Source organism: Phaenicophaeus curvirostris, chromosome 1 (assembly GCF_032191515.1).
Source record: "Phaenicophaeus curvirostris isolate KB17595 chromosome 1, BPBGC_Pcur_1.0, whole genome shotgun sequence".
NCBI lineage: Eukaryota > Metazoa > Chordata > Aves > Cuculiformes > Cuculidae > Phaenicophaeus > Phaenicophaeus curvirostris.
In genome coordinates, this window is record NC_091392.1 from 88,956,512 (window position 1) to 88,978,054 (window position 21,543).

The 21,543-nt window shown below is 37.9% G+C and overlaps 1 protein-coding gene across 16 annotated transcripts in view; it reads left to right on the plus strand.

Annotated features, from left to right (window-relative positions):
• Positions 1-21,543, plus strand: part of ZBTB20 (zinc finger and BTB domain containing 20) — a 492,240-nt gene that overhangs the window by 73,356 nt on the left and 397,341 nt on the right. For 13 of the 16 annotated variants that reach the window (XM_069867452.1, XM_069867468.1, XM_069867442.1 and 10 more), the window contains one exon: positions 18,263-18,322. The exons of 1 other annotated variant lie outside the window; for it this stretch is intronic. The gene's annotated coding sequence lies outside the window, so the exon portion shown is untranslated. Of the gene's footprint in view, positions 1-5,221; positions 5,297-18,262; positions 18,323-21,543 lie in introns of those variants that run through there. 2 more of the 16 variants (XM_069867472.1, XM_069867422.1) reach the window with 2 other exon arrangements.

Genomic DNA, 21,543 nt, shown 5'->3' on the forward strand with positions numbered 1-21,543 from the left:
ATGCTAGCTTTTTGCACAATCATCCAACACAGCTTGTAGATTAGATTAAAAATGAAAATGGATATATTTCTCTGAGATAACATTAAACACATGTAAAATTAAAGGACAGCCAAGTACTTCCTTCATTCCTTTTTCCTTTAATCTTTTGCATGTACTGAAATATTTGTTTTATATAAAGGTTATATTACAAAAATACTGGACTTGGGGCAAAAATAAAATCTTAAAGAATGTAAACTAAAGTCTGGAGATCTCTCAAGCACAGAGTGACTAGATACTCGAGAAATATTTCAACAGACTGTGGACTTTGCCCAGTTAATGTTAAAAGTATCCTAAATGACAGCAGGGGAGTCAGTTTGGTTGTCATACAAAGCTGCAGAGAGAGCTGGAGATGAACAGAAAGTACTGAAAATCTGGCCCTGAGACAGTAAATGGAAGTGCGAAGTGGATGAGAGTGAGAATTGACGAAGGAAGTTAGAAACAGAGAAGTGCAAAATAAGGGTTGTCATACCAGAACCGCTTCTAATGGTGTTTACACTGTCATAAGCCTAATAAATGTGGATATTTCTTCTCTGATGCATGCTAGCCATATTGTAAGAGCATGTTACGGGCTCATAGAAAGAGAAGAGCATCTGAGTAAAAGGGTATGCAAGTTGGACTCTGATCTCAGAGACACAGTGCTACTTTTAGATAGTTCCCATCCTGCCGCTCTGCTTGGCTTTCACTGCCTGTTGTGAACAAGGATCTTTTTTTTCTTGTCGTTTACTTATTTAACAAAGTTATTAAGATAATACTATTAATTTCCTGGGAGCACTGCTGTAATCAGTTTGATTTTCTTACTTTCCAAGAAAAAAAAAAAAACGAACCCATGTTCATGTACAGTCCTGGGAGTCTGCTGTATATTGCATTCATGTCAGAGCTTCAGTTTTCCATTTTCAGCCTAGGTAACAGAGGACAATTTTCAAGCACTGCTGCTAGTGATGCACTGGGCTGGCTGTTTCTCTCCACAAACAGAAATCTGTCCCATTTCCTGCTAAGGATTCTGTGCAGGGTTGTCCAGTAGGTAATTTCCTGTAGTAAACATTGCAATAATTAGAGTTACTGTTCCAGAGCACTGAACTTCCAGTGTCTTTTATTACTGCATCACAGAAATCATACAAGAAGGAACTGCAGTCAGATGCGGCTATTGTTACTAATTTCAATTGTGCTAAAGCAAATATGCAATGTGAAAAATACAGAAACTAGATGGTCCTGTATTTGTAACCATTTATATTATTAACATGCCCTTAAACTATAGATGCAAAAACAAGCATGTAATTTAAGACCAAAGAGGATAATCTAACAGGAACAGTTAAAAGCTCATTTCCAAAAAACCCACCATTGCTTTCTTGTGCTTCTCTTATTTAGGAAGTAGTTTATTTTTATTAAGGAGCAGGTTTGTAAGTATGTTTTTAGGAAACTACTTGCATTGCAGACAATCAGTGAGGTCTAGTGTAATAGATAATACTAAAATGAGCATAATATTTAAATCAGCAAAATTCAGAAATGTAGTGGTGTTGAGAATGCACAGTGAGAAGCCCTGCAAGAAGACTCAGTGAGACTTGGCTCAAATTATCTGCCCTGGTTTATAGAGGGCAATATTTTCCTTAACTTGGTTTGAATATTATTTTTTTTTGATGGGGAGGTCAGAAGCAGAGAATTTGAGGGAGAATGTTCTATTTAAAACTGGCAAAAGTGGGAAGAGAAATTCTTGAGGTGTGTTCTTTTTATGTTTACTGTATTTCTTCATTGTATAAAGTGGTCTACTTGCAGTGCTGCGATGTGTTTGGAATGAACAGTAGAGTGCTATATTTCACTGTATGATCTGTCTATAGAAAGTGCTGGCTTTCAGATCAGCTGTTTACATTTTTTTGAAAAAGCTCCCATCTGTTAAATCAAACTTGTTAATATAGGTCTACAAGATACAATAACATTAATGCTTTAAGTATCCAAATGAAATGTCAGGGTCCAATTGCAGATACCAAATTCAAATGTGGCAGTGTCCTGAATCCACCTCTTCTGTTAACAGGCCATTTAATAATCCGTGTAAGTATCCATAGATGTCTAAGTCCTTGAAGGTCTGTGAGGGGCCAGATGTACAAATGCAGTCACAACATCAAATCCTCACAAAAGCTTTTCCACCACGCTAGCATGACCACATAAAATTTGGCCTCGTTTTTTTTTGGCTCTGCAGCTACAGCACTGTCAAGACCTATTTAGAGTGAAAATAGGCTTGGTAAGGGAAGTCTCTGAGCTTCATGCTGTTCCCTGTGAAGTTAAAGGCAAAGTGAATGCATAAATCGAGATATACCTTACTTCCCATGAGTGTTTTGCCCCTTGTTTGAATAAAAAAAACAACCCCAAACCCATAGACTTTAGGGTTCATTTTGTTTGCTTTGCTTCAATTTAGAATATAAGCAAGTCCTTGATATTTTTATTTCTCATATGAGCTGCTGTAGTTCATTATTATAGTGGCCATCTGACTAGAATGAAGATGTATGCTCCTGTTTTGATCCTTGTAATGATGGAGAGTGAAATGTAAGTTTGTTATATTACCTTTCTTGTTTCTACTCTTTTGTAGCCATGGTTTTTTAATTTACATTGCATTGTGAATGAAACCCCTTATCTTCTGTTATGTTTTTTTCCTGCCACTCAAATTTTGCATCAACACAAAAGGTTTGTTCTCCAGTTCGTGTTCAGTATTTGGTCACGTTCATTATGAGGTCTATGTAGAATACACAGAACACATATTATACATTAAATATAAATTCTCACGGCATTTTCCTTGATATCTTATTATTAAGGGCTATTTTTTAGTGGATAGAAACCCAGTCCATGTATAAAACAGCATTCAAATGAGTTTTGCACATCTAATCATATCTATTTTTATTCCCAAATGCTCAACGATCAACAGTAATTTCAAGTACAATGGTTATAAATCATATTACTCGTAAACACAATGAAACTGGCTCAATAGGATCATGCAGAGGGTTAATAGTCCAATAATAATTAAAATAATCCTCTTCAATTCTGTAATAACTTTGGCCACCTGCCTTCATCCAACCCCCAACACCACCCTCAGTACTCCTTAAAAAAATATTCACATTACAGACAATCTTGTGTAACAGATTAACATAACATATCTGGAACATTACTCAGATTTTTGGGCAATGGCAATCTGAACATGTTCATAAGTTAAGCTTTTTTCTCGACAGCATCCTGCTGTTAATTCTTGACTTTGTAACTGGAAAGTGCTGCCTGTGGTAACATGAAGAGCGTTATGTAAGTATAGAGGGGCTGTGCTGAACAGAAACGTCCAGTGGGTTAAGGGGCTTACACAGATAAATTCCATATTGTAAGGACAAAAATTTTACACTCACTTTCAGATTTAAATGACCGTGATACCTATTTAATAGATTATTATAGTCATGATAGTGAATTACACAAATACAGATGCACAGGTGGCTGTACAAGAGAGATGTTAAAAATGTAGTATTTTTTTCTTTAAAAAATGAGATGATGTAATGTCTCTGGGTCAGAAACAGTAATATAATCATCTAAGCACAAGATTGGAAGTTAGGAAGCCTTTTCTTTTTTCTGTTTTCTATCTCACCCCAACTCATTTTCAGATAGGTTTTTTCACTTGTGAAGTAGAAATCGTGCCAGTGAGATTTGGGATGGAAATTGTTGGGGGTGCCAGTTATTATTGTTGAGATGACACAGTCTTCAATTTCTTGTCCCTTTTTTTTTAGGTGACCAGAACTAGAAATAAAATGACTCTGCTATAAATGGGATTTAATATGTAAGTCCTGTCTTTTTGTAGCAGATTTCATCTTGTCCATTGGTAAAATAATTGCCATCTGTAAAGAATCAGTAAGTAAACAGCTAAGCAATTTTTGCTAGTACATATTGTAATTCCCATTTTAAAATGACCTAATAAAGATTGCCATTTAAATAGAGCTATTTGGGTATATCAGGGGCATGTTGTACCAAAAAAAAAAAAAAAAGAGGGAAAAAAATGCCCTCTGTCATTTGAAAGAGACCATTTAGCCTCTGAACGTATTTACTCCACACTAAATAATAGATGCTATTCTCAGATAAATAGAACATGGTCTGTATCTTTCTATTAAAAACTGTTTTGTTTTGCCTGAATACTTCACCCACTCCATTTACCTGCCCCCAGAACAACAGGCAGATCTGGCTAGTATGTGTTGTAAGTAAATTTTAGGAGTGTCATACAAATTATTATATTAATAAAGTTAATATTTAAATATAACTTTTTAATCATTAACAGAAGTGGAAAGTTCAGAGTTAAGATTTTTTTTTTCCCTCCCTCCCTCCCCATAAATATAAACATTAACAAATCAGTCTAATTCCTATGCATAAAGTCAGTTGCTCTGGTTTGGAAAGTTAAAGGTAGTAGATGGATATGAAGATATTACTGTGGCAAAGTATTAAGATTACTTTCATGCCCTTAAAAAGTGTTATTGATAGAGTAGTACCTGCAGTAGGAATTATTAGCCTTAGCATCATTTACATATGGATACAGTCATCACTGAGTTAACTGGGCGCTTTTCCATTTGCTTTCTCATTCTCTTACCTGGGGAAAGAGTTGAAGCGACTGTGGTTTTTTGGTAGATCTTGTTTGATGAGCATAGATCTCTTTGGAACAGACAGGCCAAATAAATAAACGGTGCATGTATGGAAGAAGATGGTAAGATCTGCAGTGCAAATTTATTCCCAGGAACAGCCACACCACTGCTTTGGCCCTTAAACATCCTTCTGCTCTTTGATAAACGAACCAGTCAGCTGCTCACTGCTGCCGTGCTTCCTGGTGGCAGGGTCTGTGGTCAGAGACCTGCTCCTTAGCAGCCCTCTTCCTTCTCTCTCCTCAGCCGTGAGACAGTGTGAGCTGGTCTTTAGCTGCTGCATTAAGTATCGATTCTTCTCTGCTGATAACAGACAACCGTTTATAATAATGATGCAAATACTGTTTGGGGAACTGTTAGCATACTACTTTCATTTTAAACAGTGACTTGCTAAAACTGAGAAGCATGAGCATGGTAGTGCTGTTTCTAGCTGTTGGCTCAATGCTAACTGCTGGGCTTGCGATAAGCGTGTACGATTCAGGCTCGTTCGCTGCACAGCACTGGTTTGTTTTAAAGCAAAGTTCAGTGCTTTTGCATGCACCTAATGGGTGCTCTTTGCCAGTAACTGAAGAAAGAGGAGAAGCTTGAATTTGAAAAATCTGATTCCTGAGGTACTGTAGCTCTCTCATTCCTTTTAGGATTTGGAAAGTGATTGAGTGAAAGTGCTGGTGTTTTTTCATGTGACTCCATTGGTATCCTGTGATTTTTTTAGGGAACTTCTCAGCTTTTATTTGGCAAAAATACCAAAATACATACCTTAACTTTCTATGGGTAGATGGAAGCTGTTAGTCTAAGTCATTCTTTTTGTGGGAGAGACAAAACAGTGTATCTTTTCTTCCTGTTTTCTGTTTTAACATTGGAAGAGGCATCACTTTAATTTTTTGTTAACCAGTTCCCATTTTGCAAGAGGTATTTGAAATACCACTTCACAGTTGCTTCAGAGCTTCACAATCCTATCATGTAGCATATTGCCAGATTTTGCTGGTGTATGCAAGTCTGCATAGAAAAGTAAAGCATTTTTGGATCCCCAAATCTGATCTCTGGGTCGACAGAGAAAACAACATAAGAGTTTTGGTTTTTAAAAGTTATTTCAGCCAGAGACAGATTCATTTTCACTGGGATTCAGAGGTATTTCCTTTTCTGAATAGTAGGCTGTGTGATCAGAGTCTAATAGCATACTTTCATCACTTTTCTTGGAAGAAATCTCATTTTGATGTGAGTTTTATTTATAACAATTATTTATGTGGTGATAGCACCTTGAGTATTCCTGCAGGGCTTCCACTGTGGGCTAAGAGCTGCACAAATCTCAGCAAGCCTTAGCAACCCATAGCCATTTGTTTAGCCTGCCAGTAGCTCAGGAAATGGTGGCCAACTGTTAGACTACCTGGACACTAAGAAGCATTGAGTTTTGTTTATCCCTGTTGTCTGTTTGACTCGGGTTTGGCAGTGTGCATCTCACCTTCTGTGAGTGTGTGTGCTGACTAGCCAGTACATGCAGACCTTGATCAATCCCTGTTTTGCCTCTTAGAAAAGGAATTGAGGTAACACTGAAGAGAGATCTACTGTGAGATAGGATAGGCGTATATTGCTCATTTATCAAAACATGAGGCATTTAGTCCAGGCACCTAGGCTAGATGGAAAGAATAGGCAGAAGAGCAGAGAGCCTTCTCTAGTGATTGACTTCACCACGTATCTGAGGAGAGAGGGAATTGCCCTCTCAAGATGCTCACCTCATTCCAGTGGTGTAAGGAGGAGCCTAGGTAACAGTGCCTTTTACATGGCTAAAGTTAGGTGAGGTGACTTTTCCCTTAATACCTCTTTGTTTTATTTTACTACTTTCAAAGTGAGGATAATTTATTTATATTTAATTTTGTTTTACAGTGCTTTCAGTTTTTCGATATCAGAGTTACGCAAATGCAAAGTAGCATTATGTTTGAAATGGCTAAGTTAATGGGGCAGATGTAATACGATTTTGTCTTGGGTTTTTTTTAGTGGACTTCGTATCAATTAATAGAAAGAAGAGAAAGCTTGAGCACTGTATGCTGTCACAGATTTCCCGAGTAATTCCAGTCTACATGTCCTAGCTCATCTGAAAAAGTAGTTCTTGCTCTTTCACTCTTTGGCTGGTGTGTCTGAAAAGCTGTTTCTAGTGATGACTGTCCTCTAGTTTGTGTCACTGCAATGCCTAATACATCAACCTCACTGCAGTCTCTGAACTCTGCTGCAATATGTATTTGTTACCTGAAAATATAATTGTATTATATGATATATTTCAGAAATTTTTTTAGTCTCCTTTAACATGGTGGCAAAAACTTCAATAATCCCTTGAAATAGAAGAGAAGTGGAAGTAATTTTTTGCAAGTTTGAGGAAAATATATTTTAAATTTATATATACATACATCATATTAGAAAAATACATGTTTTGAGAGGTATCACCTCAAGAATCGGATCTGTTATTGCAGAGCAGAGTTTGTAAATTAAGCAGTGAGTTAGTTATCCTTGAATCTCTGATATTGGTAAGATCACAGCAAAGATCAGTTTGATCCACAACTATCCATTCACTTTTGCTGGTGAACTTTGAGCTAAAATTGTAGAGTCTCTTTTGGATGGTTTCCTTCAGATCTTAAATCTGTACAAACTTCGTATTTGTTCTATAAAATATGAGGCATTCTTGTAATGGAGGTATGTACTATCTTGCAATATATCTCCCAACATGGTTTTAATATAAATACTATATACTGATATATTGCGGCTAAGGTTTTTAAATAAATCAACTGCCTTCATGTCCTTAAAGTAGGATAAATGTTAGAACTAAAAATGTCCTACTGATCTGAATATCTCAGTCTTCATATTGATTGATATAATTCTTATTTTTGTAATAATATAAATTTTTAATTAGACCCATTCTTGTTTCTTGGTTTCTATGTACTGGTTTTTACATACTAATCATTATAAAAAATAAATACTGTATCTGTAATGAATGATAGAAACGACAGGAAAAAAAAGGGAAAAGGTGATATCAAGATTGGAGCTGGATCGTGGATGTCATATTTAGTACCGTTTCAAGTGTGTACTTTTCTTGTAGTTCCCATTATGTTTAGACTAGAGGAACCTACTGCAGCATGAAGGAACTGTTTTGTGTCCAGAAGTCATTGTGAAGTGGCAAATATTGAATTTTTAATGTCCCCCACTGAATATAACTGGGAAAACATACATTTTCTAAGAGGTTTTGTAGATTGTTTTGTTCTTTGGGTTTTTTCCTAGAGGAAATGTGAGCTGAATTTCTCTGTTGTGAGGCATTTTAGGGTATGCCATGGAAGTATTGCAATAATTTTGAAAAAAACCCAGTAATGTACAAGAATAAAAAGAATGTGAAATAGGCTCAATTTTGTTTTGTTTTTGTTTTTCAAAATAAAAACCGTTTTGAATGTCACTTGACAAAAAACATCAACTGAAGATACTGTGAAAAGCTTTGGAACTGATAGTTTGTCAGGGACTGTAATAAACAGTGAGGGCCCTTTGTAATAATCCTGAAAATGTTTCACCTGGAGAAAAAAATGCTTTGCTGTGATCATATATTTTTGCAGAAAACAAGTTTGCTATTTGTTTGACTCTTAGCAGTTGTCTAAGCTACCTCTCTATAAAAGGATTTATAGATATATTGACAAATTACACAGCAGAAAAAAAGCTAAAACGTATTGATTACATACAGGATTCCTTGCCCTTTGATTGTCTTCTCCTTCTTAACTGGGCTATTGGGGGCTTCAGAGGATATATTCACATGGATATATTCACCTGTCAGGCGATCTCAGAAAAACATATTTTTCATAAATGTGAATGATTTGCTTGTTAGAGATCAAGGACTAGAGTTAAGGCTAAGGTATACACCTTTCCCTCTGGGAAAGTTACTCTAAATACTTTTTTCAAGGGTGTGTGGTAAACAAGAGCCACCGGTACCTGAAGAAGCTCAAATAATTTGAAGGTTAAGAAGGTTCTGGTTGAAGCAAAGAGGCTAAATCCCTTCTTCTCCCCCTTCCAATTAAGGTCAGGCTGAAGGATTTTCCCTTATCTGGCCCTTGATGTAGCTTTGATTCACTTTCTAAATAGGAACATGGAAAATAGTAAATACTTCTCTTCATAACTAAGGACTAAAGTAAAAATCTCCTTTCCAGTGGCAATTTCTGAACATCAGTACAACCAAATTGGCTGTAGCTCTGTCTAGATAACTGGGATCCCTCCTCCAAGCCACTCTGTAGCTTCTTCAAGAAAACTTGTATCTCATTTGGTTGAGCGATTCTCCTTTGGTACCACCTGCTGCTCATGTGCACAGGGCATCCTTCCCTGGGGCTTCCAGCTAGCATTGTGTAAGAACACGCTGGAAAGGCTGCATAATTCATGAGGATAGCTGACTTCCCTGCCTCATGAAAAAAATGACCTGAAAGCACTCCTAAGCACTAAAATCCTACTTTGTCTTTTGGGTCCAGTAACATACAAAAGCTTTTTGGGGGGATTTCCTGTATGCTTTGTTGCAGTTGTCTCCACTGTGAAACTTCAACAATTAAGAAAGTCACCTTTTCCTTCAACTGGATGTCTGCTGAGGCTTTCAGCGGAAAATTTGAAATAAAGATGTAAAGGAGGGATGGGCATTGTGCGTATATCCCTAATTCTGCCTCTGTGGTTTCCCAAATTATTTATAAGCTAACCTTTAACTCCATCATCCAACACATTTCAGTGTTTTCTCTACATGTCTTTTGTTTATCCTTATTTTCTGTAGCATTAGGTATACTTAGAAATACATGTTTTACTTATACACTGTTCTCTATGTGTCAAACAGAATTTGTAAGTCATTTATGTGAGCAGTACACAGTAAACCATTTTCACACAGTGTACTAAATATTAAATATACAGCATAACGTGCTAATAAAATGTTGCTAACATAAGTAGGCCACCTAAATTAGAGGATAAGTCAGCTCTGTGATTAACTGTCTCATTTCCTGAATTGCACCTTTGGAAGGCTTTGGTAGGCAAAAAAGTATAGTACATTAATATTGACAAAATTCCTAAGATCTAAGCCCAGAAGAAAAACCCAAATTGTGTTGGACCATTAATAGCAATTAAGAGTAGATTAATAAATATGATATCAGATGTCACATCTGTATGCTTTTGTAGCAATGGTGAGGGAATAGCAATATCTGAATACCTTGTTAAATATTACCATAACACTCTTGTGAAGACTTCTGCTTGCATGCAAAACTCTAGAGTAGATTTTTAGGGCATGTCTCCCATATGCAGCTTCAGCATATATGCATATGTCTTTATTAATTCAGACCTTCAAAAACGATATTATAAGTAATTTCCAAAGAAAAGCTAGTTAAGAAAAATTGCCTGAGATTCATAGCCACATTTCCTCTGTGATGATGATGATGTAAGTTTTCTTCTGGATGTTGTTGACTGTATGATGGCCTGAGGTGACTGAGGAGGAGATGGCATTGTTTTATACTACTGAATGCTAGAGACTTCAAAAGGTATGTGCTAACTTCAGGAAACATAGAAATGTTCCAGTTTAACCAGCAAGGAACCTGGAATTTCCCTCATTTTCAGCCTATCACTGAGGAACGTTCATTACATCAGCGCTGGATTAGGCAGAACAATGTGTCAGAAGGAGGGAGAACAAAGGTGGACTCAGCTGGAGGTTGGTCATCAGGGCCCAGTGGCATGGACTTTTTATTATTTGCAGAACAAACTAGTTTTACTTTATTAGAGTGGCTTTCTTCAATAAAGAAAATGGGATTGTACCTGGGACTACTTTATCCGTCATTGTAGAATTTCTGTTTGGAGACTTTACCAGGTTCTCTCTCTAGATCTAGTGTCTTCCTAGCAGATATACAAATAGAGGAAAGGGTGCATGTGCCTCACAGGAATCTCGTTTTCACTCAGTTGCAACTCATAAATAGCCAGCTTATTCACTAAGGAACATGTGAATACAGGATCTTTATACTAAGACTTATTTCTGTGTTTAAAATTCCACCAAGGTCAAATGAGAGGAAAGTATTTTGGGGTTAACAAAAATGTGTATTCTCCAAAACAACCCCACCTCAAAAAAAAAAAAGTCCCCAGCCTTATAAAATATCAGTTTTATGTCCTAAAATAAAGCATGTATTTCATGCTCTAAAAGTCTGAGGTTTGTAGCTGAAAAAGATTAAGTAAATAATTCAGAATTTGTTGTGTTTACCTGTTAATAATTAAGCAGGTTAGTCTGTGTACTTTATTTATAGACATTGAACTTTATTTATTTATTTTTATTTACTTGGCTCATGTTCTCATTTTCTAAGTTTGAAGAAATTTCTGCCAAAGAAGAGATCACAAGAGAAAAGGCATCAAGGAGTTAAATGTTGGTCAGGAAGCAAAATCTGTAGGGACACATACTCTCTGGAGAGAACAGAGATTTGTCATCTCATGCTTAACTTCTGCATTTCCAGAGATTAATTTCTAGTGCTTTAAGGGAACAGAATTTTAAAGGTGGTAATGATTTTTCAGACAAAAGCACCACTTTTGAATCCTACTTTGTGATGTCAGTAACCAGAGATAGGGGAGTCTGTTTTGAGGTGATGTTTGGTTCATCTCAGTTGAAGAAAAGTTTTGGCCTTGTTCTGTTTCAGAAATAGAACAGATATTTGAGGGAAAGAATCAGGTAACAGGCACATTGAATATCTGTTTTCTTGTGGTGTGAGTGACTTACAGTCTAGTGAAGTGTTGTAAGCTGACGGATGTAAAATCTGAAATCTTTGTTGTTTCAGGAGGTACCGAGAGGCCAAAACCAGCATGAACTGCTATCCTAGGCACATCCATCCATTGTGAGGTTGCATCCTCCAGAACGTGATAGTTTAGTCAACGTCGATCAGTTGGGGCATCTTTGCTTTCAGTGGTAATGAACAGACTGATACTTTCTTAGGTTCCCCTTGAATCTCAGTATCTGTCACTTGAGAAAAGAACATGAGGAGCAGCAAAATAATTCTGTTTTCCATCCAGTAATTTTCAGTTGCTGTTTACCTAGTCTAGACTTGAGCATACACTGAAACAGAGAAGCGATTTGGGGTTGGGTTTGAGCTTCTCCTTCCCCTGCCAGACAGTGATCCACCCCACTGCTAATCACATTCCCTCCCTGCCTTAAGCAAAGTCATTGCCTAATTTTTTTGAATGTTTGAACTGTTCCTTTGGTCTTGGCAGAGTAAGATATCATTTGATATTTTCACTCACCTTTTCCAAAGGGGAGATAAAGCACAGGGTAGTGAGAAAAGTCAGTTGAAATGATTGGCATTAAAAGACAAAAGCTGCTGAAATGTGAGAGTGATCTTTGGACTCTATATTAAAACCTAAAGATTTAAAAAGACTGTTTATGCGAGAATTAATAGCCTGATTTTGTTGACAGTTGAAGTCTTCATCTGTTACCATGGCATGTTTTAATTCACTGTCTGTATTAGTATTTCCTTCTGAAGAAATACACAGGGTAGTTGCTAGTACCTCTAATATTAAAAACACCATTTTCTTCTCATGTTTCAGGTGATGTTTTCTGTTTAAGTTACGGTACGTGAAGCTAAGAGGGGGTTAGCCTGATGGATGCTGTTACAGATTTCCCCCCTTTTCCATCCCCTAACTGTTGCCTTCAAAGGTCATTTTGTCCTGGGCCTAGACCGTTAATCCAGGTCTTCCATGGAGATAAATATGGGCAGATAGTCCTTTTCAAATTTAGAAGTGCACAGGGAACTTAAATAGTTTTCTGAAAGACTTTTTCATGCATTGAGCATGGTACCATAACACTGTTGTTCCTCTAACTTTTTTCTGTATGTGTACAAAGCTTCTCTTCCTGCAAAAAATCCAATTCATATCTTATACTTGTGGGCCACGTCAGTGGTCTGCTTGGGCTGTTGTATTCAGAAATTCTCTAGAGTAAGTCTTTATCATGGAGTTTAATGCTAGTGATTTGATTTGTTTCTTTTTTTTTCCCCTGGGCAGGCAAGCTTGACTCTTGAAACAGGCTGAAGAGATCTCTAGTTCTCAGTGGACCAAAGTCCACATCACCAAAAAAACATCACTGCAGTCACTAGTAATTTGTCTGTGGTTTTAAGTCTGATGAAAGAGGTTGAACCAGCCACAAAAACTGACCACTCAACATGGTCCTTTAGTTCAAGGCTGCGTGGTATTGGTGAGCCTGTGAGTCAATCTTTTCTACTACTAGAAGTACTGTCCTGGAAATGAGAGGATTTTAAGCTCTAAACCTGCCAGATTAGACTTTTCCATAAGCATTAAATTCACACAATAGTCTTTTTTTTTTTGTCTTAAAAAATAAAAGACCATTGCTGTGATGCGTGGTCCATTTTGCTGAGAACATACTTTACCCAGTATTCATACCAGGTTGACTGAATCTCAAGAGACTAAGATATTTACTGGTAGTCTCACAGTGAGTCACTATCTGACATCCTTTTGGCTCCTATATTCTTAGCATTAATCAACAGTGATTCCTTTCATCTGCTTGCTACCAGAGTTTAGTTTGTATGTATGATGACCATGTTTGGAAGGAATTTAACTGGAGTGATGCTAATGTAATTTATCTTACTCTTTTGATTTTGTTCTTTAAATATAGTCTCAAAAAGAGAAGATCCTCACAGTTAATATCCTACAATACCACCCCATTCCCCCAAGCTCCATAAACTTGAGAGAAAATATAAATAAAATTGACAAGTTCTTTATGTGTTCTTGAATGGAATGTATTTATCTCTGTTTCACTTAATCTGATGATAGTTCACTGAATAGCATTTTTTTCATTAGTAGCAAATGTCAGAAGGCCATGTAGTTTATAAGGCATTAACATAAGGAAATGAACAAAGAGGGAGGAGGGTCTTTGCCCAGGAGCTTGCAGAGTTTGTAGACAGAGCTTTAAAATAGAAGTGAAGGGGGAGGGGGTTAATATCAGGCTGGATTATGACAAGCGATGGGAGGACAGACAATGTTTAGAGGGATGGAGTTCTGGTATGGGCCCTCCACCATGGTCCAGGGGCATGCTGGGGATTCTGTGGCACAGCTGAAGACCTGTGGAGATGAGTGGGAGGTTCATGACGTAGTATGTGTCAGGGAGGAAACTTCTCCAAAACATCTTTTGGGTAATAAATGGTCCACTAAGAAGGTGATGTGACCAGCAGCCCAGCTGAAGTGCCTCTATACAAACGCACGAAGCTTGGGTAACAAGCAGGAGGAGCTGGAAGCTACCGTGCTAATAGAATGCTATGATCTAGTTGCCATCATGGAATGTGCTTGCCAAGCCACTCTCCACGATATTTGAAAAGTCCTGGCAATCAGGAAAAGTCCCTGGTAACTGGAAGACGGGTAACATTGTGCCCATTTTTAAAAAGAGCAGAAAAGACAACCCTGAGAACTACTGACCTGTCAGCCTCACCTCTGTGCCTCGGAAGATCATGGAACAGATTCTTCTAGAAGATATGCTAAAGCACATGGTGGACATGGAAGAAATTGATGGCAGCCAGCATGGCTTCACCAGGGGCAAGTCCTGTATGACCAACTTAGTGGCTTTCTATGATGGGGTAACCGCAGCAGTGGACATGGGTAAACCAGCGGATGTAATCTATCTGGACTTCTGTAAAGCCTTTGACATGGTCCCCCACAACATCCTTCTGTCTAAACTGGAGAGATATGGATTTGATGGGTGGACAATGCAGTGGATAAGAAACTGGTTGGATGGTCATATTCAGAGAGTAGTGGTCAATGGCTTGATGCCCAGATGAAGTTCCATGACAAGTGGTGTCCCTCAGGGGTCCATACAGGGACCAGTGCTGTTTAATATCTTCATCAATGGTATAGAGAGTGAGATTGAGTGCACCCTCAGCAAGTTTGCAGATGACATCAAGCTGAGTGGTACAGTTGCCACACCAGAAGGATGAAGGATGGGCTGGAGAAGTGGGCCTGTGAGAACCTCATGAGGTTCAACAAGGCCAAGTGCAAGGTCCTACACCTGGGTCGGAGCAATCCACGGTGTCAATATAGGATGAGGGATGATGTGATTGAGAGTGGCCCTGGATAGAAGGACTTGGGTGTGCTGCTTGATGAGAAGTTCTATATGAGCCAGCAACGAGTATTCGCAGCCCAGAAGCCAATGGCATTCTGGGCTGCATCAAAAGAAGTGTGGCCAGCAGGGTGAGGGAGGTGATTCTGCCCCTCTATTCCTCTCTTGTGAGACCCCACCTGGAGTATTGTGTCCACTTCTGGAATCCCCAACGTAAGAAGGATATGGAGCTGTTGGAACAGGTCCAGAGGAGGGCTACAAACACCTCCCATATGAGGATAGGCTGAGAGAGTTGGGATTGTTCAGCTTGGGGAAGAGAAGGCTCCAAGGAGATCTTAGTGTAACCTTCCAGTACCTGAAGTGGGCCTACAAGAAAGCTAGGGAGGAACTGTTTACAAAGGCTTGTAGTGATAGGACTAGGGGCAATGGCTATAAACTGGAAAGGGGCAGATTTAGACTAAAGGAAGAATTTCTTCACTGTGAGGGTGGTGAGGCACTGGCACAGGTCGCCCAGGGAAGTTGTGGCTGCCCCATCCCTGGAGGTGTTCAAGGCCAGGCTGGACAGAGCCTTGGGCAGCCTGGTCTAGTGGGAGGTGTCCCTGCTGGTATCAGGAGGATTGGAATTAGATGATCTGTAAGATCCCTTACAACCCAAACTGTTGTATGCCTCTTTGATTCTATGTTTCTATGTATAGTTCTTTCTTCTTTGCATTTTAACAGCAGTACAGTATGCTGTTGTTACTGTAAAAGCAACTGGCATAGCAGCAGAGCATTTTTAAATTAAGATTGTTCAAGTTATACATTTCTATATTTCTTATTTTTGTGGTAGATATCATTCTGGTTAGATATTTAAAAGAAAGCAACCCAGAGTTAATAAGTGTACCTAATTTACTTCATCCTTGAAAGCACATTTTTCTAGGAAATTACTATTATCTACCTCAAACCTTTCTGAGGTCTGAGATGTATTTTGTGACTTTGAGGTCAGTAACCATATTGTGAGACCATGCAGTAAAGTATTTGCCGTTCCTTAGTACGTGGGGTTTACTCTCAAGTGAACCAAAAGTGGTTTCCTGAGTTGTATGCGTAGTTTATTCACTTCTTTAATGTCATATGGGTGGATCAGATTTAGAGGGTATTACCTGATTTGATATGTTATAAATTGAATCACCAAAAAGCTGTTGATCCAAGTGAGGGCATTAAATGTAAACGTAGGGGTCAGAACTGAAAAAAAAAAAGAATGGTCTGTAATTTTGTATATAGTACACTACTAGCTGTCTTAGTCCAGCAAATTACCAACTCAAGTGTAAGACTTGATTAATTTAAGTCATACATTAAAGCAATTTTGAAAACTATGTGGCAGAAATATTGGCACTAATTAAACTCAAGTATTTAAATGTTTAGAAAGGATCTTGAGAAAAGATGAAAAGAAGAGAAGTAACCGTAACAGTTACACAGCCTATTTTATAGCACTTTCTGGCAAGAATCACAACTGACAAAAGGATAGCTGTGTACACCGTGTGTAGTTGTATGAAATTTCAAATGCCAGTAGCCCAGAGAAGAGACTTTTGACTCTGATATAATCCTTTGCAGAGCTTAAGGAGATAATGTCTAGGCACTGCTGTGAGTCTGACTGATCAGTAGGTTTAAAATAGAAAATATTCTCTTTCACATTGTGATCAGGGTTTGGGTTTTTTTTCCCCCATACTTTTCCCCTGCTGTTTATCTCTTCCAGGTTCCTCAGCACCACCTTCTCTTACTGGGCTCACTCAGCAGAGCCATCTCTCTCTGCAGCGCACAGTGTGCCAGGAAGTACAGAGTGCTTCACTTGTTAGATGAGTTAGGCGTTAGGCAAACAGCAGTTTCATACCTAACAGTATTGCTTAAATCAAACATATCCTCATGCAATACATCTAACAGCATTTAAAGGTCAAAATCCTATCCTTATTACTCACTATTTTGGGCCTTCTGTTTTGCTTTATTCATTGTCTGCACAGAACTGACGGACTATTCCAGATCATGGTTGTATAATGTTGGAAAATGCTAACAGCTGCCGTCCAGCGTGTCCATTCAGGCAACTGCAAACCTTATGAAAACTGAAGCACATGCTGCAGCCTTAGTTCAAGCAAAATAAACTTTCTTCCCTAAAAACAGTGGAAGCTGTCATTGAACAGACTATGCCGCGTATGCTCAGGAGTGACCCAAGTAGGATAGGAGTTGCCATAGGGAAATTTTCACAAATGCTGAAGCTGGGGTATCATTTTATTGTGATGATCAGAGGTGGAAAGAACACAGAAAACAAGGGAAAGGCTGCAGATCTGAAAAGAAATTGCAAACGTATCTCTGAGTAAACAAAAGATGCAGTAGATGGGAACTGGTGGGGAGTCAGGCTTGGAAATGCCGAGCCTGAAAGCCTGCTCGTGTTGCATCTTCTGCTTATGAGACAGTGATTGTTTTCTTTCTTTTTAAATAAGTAAGGGTGCTCCAAATAGGAGTTATATTCTGTTAAGTAATATGTTCTTACATGTAATCTCAGTGATTAAGATGTCTTTGTGGCTAGCTTTGAAAACCCTTGACGAATACCAATAGGCTTATTTAGCCTGGTCCTGCCATACTCAAGCTTTGAGCATAGGTTCTTAGGTGGAAATGCGGCACTTTATGGGAATGAAGTGGTCTTGTTGCCTCTGTGAGGGAGCAAGAAGACTGCCTGGAGTCAATTTGGGCACTTTAAGAGAACCTTTTATAAAGGGAATTGGAAATTATGTAAATCAGGTCCCTAAAACGTATTCTGAATTAGTGGAGGGAGGGTGCCCAAATCTTATTTTAAGACTTCAAAATACTTACTCTTCTTAGTCAGCTGTTTGGCTGCCAGTTCTGAACATTTTGGTAATTAGTGGTATATGGTGCTAAGTCTGCTTTAGTCCTTTTTTTTCCAAAATACAGCCTATAGAGAAGTTTTCTGAACATTTTAGTCATTAAAAACATTTATAGTTGAAGAGATGTGAAGACTTTATACATGATTTTTCATTAAAAAAAAAAACTTAAAAGAAACTCTTAACCTCTTAGAGTATTTTTTCCACAAATGCAGTTGGATGGCAAACATAAGTAGCAAAACTTTGGTTGTGACACCCATTTGTCTTTATCTCTTACAGGAATGAAACTACACCTAATGGAAAAACAGATTTTTTTTATTTTTTTTTAGTTTCTTTTAAGCATGGGCTTTTACTCCCTATTGATTTGGTGCTCGATTGTGTAACTTTTCTTGCTGAAGGATGTGTATAACATGGCATTTTGGATACCAGTGCATTTAGATTATTTGTTCCTCACCTATGTACTAAATGTGAATGTGCAGGACTGTTTGTCTTCCTTCAGATAGCTATATGTTTTTATATATATGTGTAACTTCCCACCCACTTCCCTTATTGAACCCCCACTTTGATTGTTATGAAAACTCAAGGTGTTGTGTGTGCAAATCCCTAAACACAAGCATTTATTTTCTTTACAGCAGCATAAGAAAGAAGTGTTGAGAGCTGCTCTTAACCCTTTTGGAGTCCAAAGTCAAAAGGTAAAACCAAATGCTAGCTTTTTGGTTTCTGAAGGTGTTGATATTGTAATTGTTTGGAAATGCTATTTCCTTATCACATTTGAACTGAGATTTCCCACAGGAGAAAAGCAGGGATATGGTAAGAAGACTCAAAAACATTATTAAACTTCTTTAAGAGCACCAGCATATCTGGGCATAAATTATACAGGTAAGTTACACCGTGTAAACTGCAATTATCTGTTTTACTTAATATGAAAACATTGGCGTTAAGAGTCAGTGGGACTTTCAGTAGGGTTTAATATTGCTAAGGATTTAATGATTTTTGTCTCACTATAACTTGATAGTTTTTATGATATATAAAGTTTTTTCAAATTACAGTAAGACAAATCCTGTAGCTCTTTTCTCAGGCAAGAGTCCCTCAATGGGAGTTTTGCCTGAGTGAGAACTGAATGAGGTCTAAATAATTAGCAATTAAAATATTCAGTTATTGTGCTACTGTATATAACAAAGCACTGGAGGTATTAAAAATTGCTAATCTCCTCCTTATTAAAATGTTAACTGCTAAACATAATACAGTTTTGCATTTTCTATCATTCATTTTTGCAGTTCATTAGTAGAGGTGAAATGTTTGTGACAAATAGTCATTTGAACTTTTAAGGGATTGACTTTGTTTTGCTGGCTTTTTAGTTAGTGTTTCTGACTGAGTTAATTTACAGGCAGAAGTGTTTGTGGAAGCTGTGGATTTTAGTAAAAAACTAGATAATGTACATAGAGTAAATTTTGATATAGTGTTTGTGAGTGTTTGCAGATGAAACCAGAGGATAAGCTACTCATCGGGAGACAGAGCTTGGCAAATTAGTTATCCGATTTGTATACATTTTGATCAGCAGTGTCTTGTAACAAACTCCAGTAACAGGTTAAGGATTGTCCATAGAATTTACTGGACAAGTAATTTGCAGCGAGACATGAGCATGTGAAGAGTTCAACAACAGGTTAAGAAGCAAAGTTGGTGAAATCATTTGGTTGTGCACCTAGCTCTGTTAATTAGCACATGAGGTGTTCATTACTATGCCAGTTAATATAAGGGCCAAACTCTGCTCTTATCCTGCTTCACTGCACAAAAGAATAAGGAGGAGTGAGATGCAGCTCCTATTTCCTTCATCATGTAGAAGCAGCAGGATGTGTGGAGAGGGAGAGCAGTATTTGATGAGTGAGAAAGGAGCGGTAAGTGAAGGTGATAACTGGTAGAGGAAGGAGGTGGATTACAGGAAGGATTTGGTGACAGGGAATTTCCTAAAACTCCCTCAATACTGTTTCTCCCATAGCCACTCCCTGGAGAAGATTTTAGTACTTACTATGCCTAAAGATTTTGGGTTTCTTTCCTAATGTTTCTGAAGAGACATTCTAGGCCTAGGCATTTAATTGTGCCACATAATGTTGGCAATTCAGGCCATGATTCTGCAAGGATTTACACCTGTATTTCACTTACAGTATTATGAGTAATCCTGTTGAAGTAGATGAGATTAATTGCAGGACATAAAGTTGAGCATGTATATTAGTCTTTGTAGTAAAAGAGGTGTAGTTTCATTCATTTATCTATTTTCAGCATGGGAAAATATTTTTAGAAGTACATAAATAGTTGGGATTTTGGACCAATTTTTGGCAATTAAAGAGGAGGTAGATAGTAACAAAAGAAGCTTTCCTGGATGTTCCTAAAGACCACAATGTTGTCATATTCTCAGGTGTAAAATGTGAAAAAGAATAGGCTACTATCATTTTCCTTTTTACATGCACAGTTAAACCTCCAGCTAAAATGAGTTGATCGTATAATTTATTACAGAGAAGTGAAAAGGACAGAAATCAAACAGGAAGGCATGTGTGGACTCTTGTTTATAATTTCATCAGATCAGATTGGTGCACACCTCAGACATTTTATTTAGTGATAAGATATGCAAATTGTTCTGGAGCCAGCAGCAATACTTTCACCTGAATGTCAAAACTGACAGAGATTTTTAAATCAAACCTCGACAACAACTTGTATTTTAAAGCGACTGTTCCCAAGATATAACCACCAACTACAGACAAGCGAGTGCAGAATTGTTTTGCTACTTTACGTCATACTACAGATTTGTAGAGAAACAGGGCTTCAGGCTCACCTGTAAATACTGGGTGTAACTATGGGCAACAGTGCAGAGGAGCTATAAATTTGTATGGAAATATGCGCAAAGGACAGGAATGTAAATTGAAAGTGGGGAGACTTACGAAACAAGATTTACTAGGGAAGATATCCTCTGTTTTTCCAGATGCCTACATCACACCTTCCATATCTGTGAAGGAATGGGTAGTGCAGACTCTTCATTTCAAATGATTTCTCTCTCTTTGGTTTTAGATTTATTGCATTTGTATCCTTAAATCAGAATGTGGTAGTAGAGGCCTGTGGATACAGCAGAAAGTTTGGATGGTAACTTTTTCTTGTGACTAAGAACTGAAATTCTTCAAAGCACTTTTCTTTTGGGCACTGGAACAGGCTGCCCAGGGAGGTGGTTGATTCACCTTCCCTGGAGGTGTTTAAGGCACGGGTGGACGAGGTGCTAAGGGGCATGGTTTAGTGCTTCATAGGAATGGTTGGACTCGATGATCCGGTGGGTCTCTTCCAACCTGGTTATTCTATGATTCTATGAAAGCTGTGGATGTTTAGCTGCTGGGATTCTGTTTTGAGTGTACATACAATCATGGGAGAAAGGGTATCGCTGAAAATACAGCTTGGGATTTAAACGTTACATATGTTTAATTTTGGAATCATTGTTCAGTCAGTGCCTATTGTCTATAAAGTGGTAGTCCTGTGTATTTTCCCCAGATTTGGTTCTTTCTCTTATTTCTGTGTATGTGTGCACAGAAGTATGACTAAACTCTTCCATCTGAGATATTCCTAGGCCTTTTTTTTTGGCTTGTTTTCTTCTTGTTGTTGCTTTTAGAGTGTGTACCTATTAACCAGAAAGATATCTGGGCTGAAAACATTTAATAAAGGATAATGACTTAAGTATTCCTGTATCTGTGCATGAGTATACGTCTGTGTGTTTGAGAGAAAGAACCATGATTAGAGAGATTATGAAAGATTGTTATTTGGTTTTGATTACATGCCTAGTTGTGTACGTTGTTCTGGCTCTCTGCATTCTCTTATATCACTTGGTCATAATAAATCCTTCTGTATGACAGATTAAAATTTCTTATCAGTTACTTTG